Below are 10446 nucleotides of genomic sequence, written 5' to 3'. Positions count from 1 at the left end.
GTGCTGATGTGCTTGAATCATGTGAATGACACAGCTTTGTGTATGAAGTATTGACTGTGATACTAATGATTTAGCAACTAGCTGAGAGTTAGCACATCATCAGCTCATTCAGTAACAGACTGATCCATCCACACTACACCACAGAGCCACGTAAATGTATTTCATTAGTGCCTGCGGCGAAATGTTGTCTTACCTTTGCTGTTTATCAAAACAAGTTATTTCCACCTGAACAAAACCACTTCTAATGAAAAACTACACTTTCCAGCATGCTTTGGGAACAAATCCCGGTCTGATTGATCATTACAGAGCGACAGAGATCGTTCTGATTAGAGAGAGGCGAATGTCCGCACAAATGCGTCATATGCATTTATGTCCTTTTGACTCACTAATGAAGTTATTCACACGCATTTGGAGACAGGGGTCTGATTCAACCAGTTTAGAGGTTTAAAACGAGCTGTCAATCACCCTTATTGACCAAGGTAAGCCAGAGCATGCAGAGCTATGGCGCTGCGTAACTGAAGACGCTACAGAGCCACAGCGTTGTTATTACGCACCGCACAGGGAGCATCCATTTACAGCGGGTTAGGGTTTTCAAAACAAGTTATTTTTAGATGCCCAGACATCCCTTTAATAAAACCTCTGTAATTTCACTCTGCTTCATTTTAGCAGCATCAGACTTTTCACAGCTCATGTTCACATGTTACATGACCTCCATCTGTTTTTAAGCTCCTACTGCATATTTTAAAGGTGATATTTGCTTTAAAATGCAATATTTTTTTAGGCGAGAGAAAAAAATCCTTCAGTTATGCTGTGTTCCATATACATTTACTCTGACACAGTGGTATCTACAGTGAAACTTACACCTCTGGTAGAATCTCACAAGTGTTATCTTCATTTTGATAACAAGATAATCCACATAGAGATTGTAACTGCAGAGATTTACTCTATTTAGTTTGGGCATGTTAGTTTGAGCAGGGACTCCAAAGGGACTCCAAAAAGATGGTCAGGGAAGAAGTGGTTAAGTATATAAAGTATATTTCACTGCATGAAAAGTGGGATTTGCGGCAGTTATCGTGCCTATAAATTGCTGTAAAACTCCCAGCCTACTGGAAGTTTGAGTCAGTTGCCGATAACTGCCAGGAATTGCTGTAAACTTGCAGTCTAGGTGATAAAGTCATGTGAATGTCTATTTGGACCCTGTTCATTGTTTACTGTGAATGATGAGAAAACATAAGAAAATAACATTTAAAAAAAATCTATATCACATAATCTATATAAACAGCTACCAAAAAGAAGAGAAGGTTCTACATATGAAACAATTTACATTTTTAAACTTCAATGGTTTCCTGAAAAAGGGCCACACGACTTGAACTGAATCGTTCTAAATTTCTAAGAGTGGTATGACTACTGTCACCTTTTCTCTAGTACTGCTTAGTGTTTACAGCACATCTTCCAGCAATGTGTTCTACAGGCAGAAACCATTCTGGGTTTGATGTGTATGTTCCCTGCAAACTCCAAACTTCTACTGGCTTTCATTAAAATGTCTGTCTGGATGGGGATGAAGCCAAGAAACTTTAGCAAGGACATGTTTGAATGGAGTGGCTTTGGACATGACATTAACAACTAAAAACTGCTTTATAACAGCTGGTCTTGGTTCAGATAGAGGGTCAAATGGTCTGTCATAGGGACGGTAATGCACCTAGGGGGTGGTAGTGCACCTATAGATGGATGCCGTAAACTAAAAAGAAGAAGAAGAAGCGCGTCAGTCTTTGGAACTGCTGAGCGTATAGACTGAGAACATGGCTCTATTAGCGAGTTTTTGCTCTGTATTAGGTTGTAATAACCAACACCAGATATGGTGTATGAACCACAACATTTAATATGTTGTGAACTGTTTAAGCAGATAACTGGAAAAGCACATGGCAGATTTATGACATTAACAAAGTAGTATTTATTGGCACTGAAAACAACGGTCGCTAACCAGGCTAAGGCGAGCACTCAAGTACTTCTGGTGGAGAGTTAGCGCCCCCACATACTATTCATGAACAACCAATAGGTGACCTCCACCCCACAAGCACCCATCACACTTGACCTGTGTACTTAACAACGTACATAAATCCGGGTTAATATTCTGTGTTGAGAACACCACAGCTCCTCCCCTGTAATTTCAAACTCCATATACATTTTTTTTTCAGAATTCTAACGTCCTTTTTCCCATTAGATCATAACCATGTACAGTATTTCATCACAGTAACCATACATAACATCACAGATGTTTTTTTTGTTCGACTCTTTGTATTTTTTTTTTTTACAATAACCAAACTCCATGTCAGTCACAAGTTCAGTCTATCCGGAGGACGTCTGTTTCTCACAGAACGAGTGTTCCTTTAAAAAACTGGCTGTGGTGGTTCTATAGGCTGTTCTTCCACAACCTGTGGTTCAGGATCTTCTGACACAACAGTGTCTGCACTGAAATAAGCAATATCCCAAGAATGCCTATCACAAGAGTCCATTTCAGTCACCTGATTTGGATGCACCTTGACCCCCAACATCTGATTTACATGTCTTTTCACACAATTTCCATTTACTTCAACACTGTATGTGACAGGACCCAACACTTCACGTATAACTCCATTCAACCATTTCTCCCCTCCCCTGTAATTCTTTACCAACACATGTTGACCAACCTCGAAAACCCTAACACGGGGAAGAGTAGGTTCAGATTCAGTCTGCATTCTCTGAGAAAACTCCGGTTTTAGAAGTGACAACCTAGTTCGCACCTGTCTTCTCAGAAAAAGCTCAGCTGGGGTTTTTCCCGTCTTAGCATGGGGTGTGTTTCTGTACCCAATCAGAACATTTGCTACACCATGCTCAAGTGTCATACCACCAATGGCTCTGTTCTTTGCAAGTGATTTCTTAAGATTTTGGACCAATCTTTCAGCTAATCCATTACTTGCAGGATGTTTTACAGGTGATGTGATGTGTTTAACTCCATTTTTAGTCAAAAGTGACTCGAACTCTTGCAATACGAACTGAGGTTCGTTACCAGTAACAACCACGTTAGGCAACCCATAAGCTGCAAATAAGTTTCTCATTGCTTCAATTGTCTTGGATGAAGTGGTAGTGCTCATGGGAACTATCTCTGGCCATCTAGCATAGGCATCCATCACTACTAAATACATCTGCTTGTGGTTCTCAGCAAAATCGAGATGAATTCTTTCCCATGGACTCGAAGACCATTTGTGTCGGTGCGGTAGCAGGCATACTACGCTGCTGACAAATAGCACACTGATTCACTTCACTTTCAATGGTGTCATCTAATGTAGGCCACCAGAATAGACTTCTGGCAAGGGCTTTCATTTTAACTATTCCCCAGTGGTGCTCATGTAATTCAGACAGCCTGTCTCTCAGTTTATCAGGCACTACCACCCAGTAACCCCATAATAAACATTCATCCTCAATGCTAAGCTCTAATTTTCTCTGAAAATAAGGCTTAAGTGATTCATCCTGTACATGTTTAGGCCACCCAGTTAACATCAACTGTCAACTGTTTAACCACTCTTAACACAGGATCGGTGTCTGTCTCTTTGGCTATTTCTCTCGCAGTAATAGGTAAGTCATCCAGGTAAGATACCCTGTAAATTGGGTTTGACACCACAACTGCGTCAGGTTTCACAGGTAATCTGGATAAGGCATCAGCATTGCTATGCTGCTCTGACCTCTTGTACTGGATTTGGTACGTATACGCTGCCAAAATTAGAGTGTATACGCTCACAAGTACCGGGCAGATGGAGATTGTATCCAGCCTCAGCTCTGCAGTAACGGAGAAGACTGCTGTGTGCCGACAAGGTGCATGGTGGATGCTGTACCGAACATCGACACTAGTCAGACATTGGACAGTGGAGGGACTGATCTGTTTGCCATGGAAACGGGTAAAAGTGATATTGTTAAATGGAAGACATTAGGTCAACAAATACAATATGTTCTCCGAATAAAAGGGAACACAAGACTGGGAAAATTTCCTGAAAGACCTAAAGAAAAAAAAAATGCAGAACTCAAAATAACCAATCTTCTGAATTAGCAGTAAATCGACAAAAGTGAACAACGCAGTTGGGGGTAATACTGGGAAAAAAGAGTGTACAATGTAAAGAAGAAATTGAGAAAGGACAGAAAGAAAAAGATGCAGGATGTAATAAACTTTATCTTGTTTTGTACTCCAACTGAGATAAACAGGAGAATGGAGGTTTGAAGGAGATCAGAGCTGCTATAATAGTGGTAAATGTGGACATTGGGCTCGACAATGTAAAGCTCAAAAAGGCAGAGGTCAAGAAGGCTGGTGAGGGGAAGGAGGAAGGGAGACCCAGACAAATTGATGATTCGTCAGCATGACTTGACAATAAAACAGGTCATGCACCTACACCCACACACACACACGCACCAGAACATAGAAGATGAGGAGGAAATGCTTTTTTTGCATGAGGTCATTGCAGTTTGTGGAGAGAGAATGTGTTTTTAAACTGATGAGCAAAAACTGAATTTTATTAGGGAGTTGATTGTTATCGTCGATGCATTCTTAAACAGAATGTGTTTTAGTTCTCATTTTGGTTGGCAGGCATTGCATGTAGAAAGTTTTTTTTTGTAAAAATAAAAAAATAAAAAAGAGAGGCCTCTATGACAAAAACATAGACCATGTCTAGAGCATTAGTTAATTCAATGTTTGATCTGCTGCAGGGCAGCTGATATGTAAAAAAGGAAGAGAAGTGTGTTAGTTTGTGTGAAGCTGCAGGAGTATAGGGGGTGTTGCTTTGTGTTTGGATTGTGGATGGTAATCAAGTGCTGTTGGGGGTTTTTGGATGTTGAAGAGGCTAGTACAGAAGTTGATGGTGTTGGAGTAAATGGTGAATGAACTGTTTCCAAGAGCTGATGGTAAACAAGAAGAGCCACTCCTGTGGGGAGAGTTAAATCTCCTACAGGCTGGACTCACACACAGTGACATAGAAACAGAGAGAAGGGGGGTTTCAGAAGAAAGGAAAAAGTAAGTTGATCAGGAAAGATTGTGGAAAGTAGTGAAGGGAAAGAGTATGTTGAAGTGGAGGTTTGAGTAAAATGTTTTATAAAATAATGATAATAATAATAATAATAATAATAATAATAATAATAAAATAAATGATAATAGTAATAATAAATTAACACAATAATGGAATAAATAGTAGGAACTGTGTATTTAGTAATAAGAACAAATCAACACACAAATTATTTATAATTGTTAAATTAGGTTGAAATAGAAAGGTTCTGTTTGACATTATAAGGAGAAAGCCGAGTCAAGAAATTTTAGTCTTTGGAAAGAGCAGGATTTCCTGTCACTATGGAGATGATGATGTGTGGCTGGGGCTGAGTTAGATCAGCTCAGTTGTGGAACTTCAAATGTGTTCCTATGTATATAGTGGCTGTTGTTGATGTGATGTGAAAATGACTGAAGTAGTTATCAACTAATGTAAAATAATTGAATTTGACTGCATGAAGAAACATCTGAACACATGATCTACAATTAGGCTCTGAGTGTCTGTGTCTGTGAGTAATGTGAAGAGTGTCTGGAAGAGTCTGAAAGTTGTCTGAAGTGTGATGATAATTAAATTAATGTATGGAAAAAGTTTGAATGAAAAGTAGTATGTGCTAATTTGGAAATGTTGTTCTGCTTCAAGGTGTTCATGATGTTGATGGCAAGTTAATATGCATACAGTTATTTACAGCTGATTGTATTACAATCAAAAGGTAGATTAACAGTGTATCACTGTTTAGTGACTCAAGTTTTTGCATATTTTGTAAGTTTACTGATGAATAGGGTGTAAATAGCAGCTGGACAATTAATGTGCAGCGAGAATGGCTGTTTTGGGTGTGGTCTGGAGCAGTGTTCTCTTCAGTGTCTTAGGCAGAAATGAAACTTGAAGACTCTCAGTGAAGTAGGAGGGGCTATCCATGTTATCCTATCATCTTGTTCTCTGACATTTGGTCACCACCCCGAGTCCTGCTGTGAGGCCTCAGTCTCCACTCAAAACTTTGAGAATGGACAAAACAGCATTAAAGCCACTGTATGCAAAAAAAGGAAATCCAAAGCAAACTCAACATGAAGTGTGTGTGTGTGTGTAAGTGTGTGTGTGTGTGTGTGTGTGTGTGTGTGTGTGTGTGTGTGTGTGTGTGTGTGTGTGTGTGTGTGTGTGTGTGAATTCATGCACATGAGTGGCATGTGACACTCAGGTCAGAGTGGGCCTTGCAAATATAGGCATCACATTTGCAGCATCTCAGGCTTGTTTTGTTGTCTCTAGGGGCACAGAGCTCACAGCTTCCTTTTCTGCCCATGTCCTTGTTGGGGTGGGAGCAGCCAGGGCTGGGGCTGGGGCTTGCACAGTCCTAACCAGACTGGCAGAGGCTGGTATGCGGGGCGGCACGTCGATTTCTCTCCAGGTTTCCCCAAACACACGCTTCCCCTCCAGGTTTGTCATCTCCAGTATAATTCCCTCAATGGACTCTGGTAAAAAAAGAGTTGGAAGCTGGACTTGATATCATCCACACGAAATGTCACACACCATGTTGGCCCTGGCATATGATGTTTTCCACTCTCACACTACTTCCTCTGTCCTGGGGGGATGAAGACCAGAGCAAGTGTCCACTCTTGGACTGGAATGTCTCCTAAGGTGCCTGTTCTTCAGGTGCCTCTCCCTGACTGGTCAGTCTCCTAAAGGTCTGGATCGAAATCTGTGTTGTCTTCCACTTCAGAGACATCCTCTTCTATCTCTGGTTCAATTTCAGTGCCTTCTTCATCATGTCCAAAGAGCTGGAACCAGAACGTCTTCGACAGAGAACCGGTTGGTCAGTCGCCTACTCATTGTGCTCGGAGTAAAAGGAGTACAAGGCAAACATCAAGCTATATATATGGGGTCTGTGTGAAGATGATACATTGATTAGTCTGGAAAGTGTGGTTCACGTGGGGGATAGGCACAAGAGCACGGGAAAGAGATGGGTTCACATAACAGACACTGTCTAGTCTGTGTGAAGATATGATACATTGTTTCATCAGGAAGTTGGTTCACGTGAGAGGATCGGCACATAAGTGCGGGAAAGAGATGAAAAAGACAAAAGACATTGTTCAGACTGAAATGTGAGTGAGTGAGTGAGTGAGTGAGTGAGTGAGTGAGTGAGTTGGGGTGGTGTGTATGGGGATGTTTTCTGTCTGATGGATGAATATAGTCTGGATACCCATTCATTTCCTATGGCGGTCACTTTTGACCGAGAACACCACAGGTGTAACAAGGTTGATTAAAACACTCAAAATTCAATGAAAGAGGTGATCATCACTTTTATATGTTCAAGTGCATAATGTGGAGGATATCATAAGGCCTTGAGGCAATCGGATGTAAAACACAATATTTATGAGTGTTTTAAGTTGTAAATCGGTCAGATTTGACCCGAACACGACAGGAGGGTTAAATAGCCCTCTGATGGGAGGAATAGGTTTTGGGTAATTGCATGCTGAATGAAGTGGGAAAGTACTGAGACTGTTTGAGGAAGGGGGTTTGGATGTATATATAGGATAGATGCAGAGAAGGGTCAGACTCCTCTCGGCTTAGGTTAGGAATGGACATTCTGTCAAGCTCCCAGAGAGGGTCTCCAGATATATCTGTTTTTTGTTACAATAAAGGTGTTAACTAAGTGAACGTCTCCTGATCATCTCTCCTCATGAAAAAACTTGGGGTAGTCGGCGTACTTCAACAATATACACACATGGAGCAGCACTAATGGCGCTTTTCCACCGGCCCGACTTTAAACGACACTACACTACACGACACGGTTTAGCGAGTGTTTCCACTAGCGTAGTACCTGGAACTCGGCACTATTTTTAGTACCTGCGGTGGTGAGGTTCCATTCAGTGGTGCCGGTACTATGCGCAGGTACTATGCGCTGATTGGTCAAAACTGCCGGTAACTGATTGGCCAGAAGTGTCGTCACTGGGTGCGTCATGAGCGCGACATAAAATACAGGATGCAGGAGTCTATTTCACCATTTTTCAAAAAATAGTAGCGCGCAAATACTTGGACATGGCGACTCTGCATAAGAACACTCCATGGTCCAACGACGAGGTCCAGACTGTCCTGTGTTTAGTCGGAGACGACAAAATACAGAGAGCTGGACGGAGCCGCCCGTAACGAGCAGGTCTTGCCGGGAGTCGATGTCCGCTCACGGCGTAACACAGCAACTCCAATAACTCTGCACACGCCAACGGTAAGTTTTTTATTTTCAGCCTGAGAGCAACGTTTAACTACTGCTGAGAATAAACTCGCTTAAACAAGACATTATAAAAGTAACATCATGTGTGTCGGTAATCTCTGTCCGTCTGTTTACACGAGACAACGTAGTTGGCTAGCTAGTTAGCAATGTCGCTATTAGGTGCTCAACCTACAACAAAACATTACGTAAACCTGTAAAAGAAACCAGATTTGTACAAGTCATGAATTACACTTACTACCGTGTAACGTTTTGTCTTTGCGTGTTAAAACAGACTAGACCAGAATATACAGTATGGGTTCTATATTTACATTATAGACAGAGAATGAGCATCGGATATTATATGTCTATATTACACTTTTGCAAAAAGACAGTATATTGCACATGGGATGAGGAGCCTGGTTATATGTTGTCTACTGAGAGCTAACAGCTGCAGGGAGGAATAAAGGATAATAATAATGATAAAGCTCCTTCATTTAGGGTGTTTCAGTCTGTGGCTGAATATATATATATTGTTATGCGTGTAATTACAGCGTATGTGTACACTTCTTTTGTTCAAGAATCCCATTCCATATGTGAGGAGTGTTCATCCACCCCAGCAGAGCCATCAGCTGCTTCGTTATCGGGGGCACCAACTTCGCCACAGACCACAGATCTGTGCAACTGGTAAGAAATAATAAACATGATTTACAGCATTTGTGTATTTCCTTAATGGTTTGATTAATAACCCCTTTTCTCTTCTCTATAGTGTTATGTAGGGAAGAGAAAAAGAAGCACACAGCTGTCCTCGCAGAGCTTCAGGTGGAAGATGTTCAGTAGCAGGAGTGGAACCGGACACAACGTAACCGCCACACCACGGGAGTGCTGCGTTCAACCACGCATTCCTTTGAGTGATTGGGCAGCTTGTCCAGGCAATAGGTGGCAGGAGCATGTGACCTATTTCCTCCCTCCTGTCCTAGGACTCCACCACCTATGTACAGTTTATTTGATTTGCTGTGCAATTTAACTTTGGTTTGCTGTGTTTTTTTGTTTGAATAAACAACAATGTGACTTATGTGATTACGTCATGCGTATTTCTTTTCTTTTAATTGTGGCAGCCTTTACAAACAAAACGTATACAGACAAAAGGAGACATCTCTGCAGAAAGTACAAACTTTTATTTGTAATTCAGTGAAAAACAGTACAATAATAAAGCATTTTACAAATTCACAACAAGTGACACATCAGGCCCTCACCTACATCTCTGCCCTCCTCTACACCCTGTGCCACTGCCACCACAGGTTCAACCACTGTAGCTGCTGTGTGCATCTCATTCAGTGTCATAGGTCTCACCATGATTTTCACACAGGTTATGCAGAGCACAGCAGGTCATCACCACCATGGATTTCACCAGCTGGACATCACAGTCATTCCTTTTCAGGAGTGACAGAACCATCTGAAACACACAGGCAGCATGCTTACGTTAATACCAGAATACCAAAAATAGAGATTGCTTTCGGTCATTACTACGCTGTACAATTGTACAGTACTATGTAGAAGTCTGAGGCCACCATTAGATTGTTGCTATAATGACAATAGAGGATCATTATTTCTATTTCACCATACTGGAACACAATCAGAATATATGTATGCAGTTTTTTGTTGTTTTAAAAAAAACATCCTCTACAGGTGTCCAGTATTTAGTGTGATCGACCCTTACACTTGAACAATAACACAACTCTGTTAATACTGGAGTGGAACCTTAATTAATGTTTCTGGTTCAAGACATGCATGAGTATTACATACTCAAAAAAACAACATCGTTTCTGCACAGTACTGTATATGAGCTAGTTAGCGATAGCAACTATATTAGCTTACCCTCACTCGTCGTCTCGTAACATCTCATCTTCAGTTTCATGATGTATGACTTCCCAAACTTCTCTGTACTCCTCCACAATATTTCTTCTTGCCGCCTGTAGCTTTTTCTGGCGATCTTCTCTTCTGTGTGTGAACAAATGCCACAGACCGAGCAACAGAACGAGTCCACGTCCGTCATTGTTTATATGCGTGTGTGTCTCGCGTATAAGACGTCATAGCAGTTTCGCGCAGCCGGGTTGCAGCCGTGTTGTGATAACCACGCCCACGTTGAGAAGGTACGTTCTCTGTAGTGGAAACACAACTAAACCG

The 10446-nt window shown here is 41.4% G+C and overlaps 1 long non-coding RNA gene across 1 annotated transcript; it reads left to right on the top strand.

Moving 5' to 3' along the window:
• Positions 1-8164: 8164 nt before the first annotated feature.
• Positions 8165-9325, top strand: LOC310934614. Its single transcript, XR_014592964.1, has 3 exons — positions 8165-8277; positions 8841-8946; positions 9029-9325. It is a non-coding gene; the product is annotated as an uncharacterized lncRNA (long non-coding RNA).
• Positions 9326-10446: the final 1121 nt, after the last annotated feature.

Source organism: Microchirus variegatus (genome assembly GCF_963457635.1).
Source record: "Microchirus variegatus genome assembly, chromosome: 12".
Taxonomy (NCBI): Eukaryota; Metazoa; Chordata; class Actinopteri; order Pleuronectiformes; family Soleidae; genus Microchirus; species Microchirus variegatus.
This window is presented reverse-complemented; position numbering and strand designations above follow the sequence as displayed.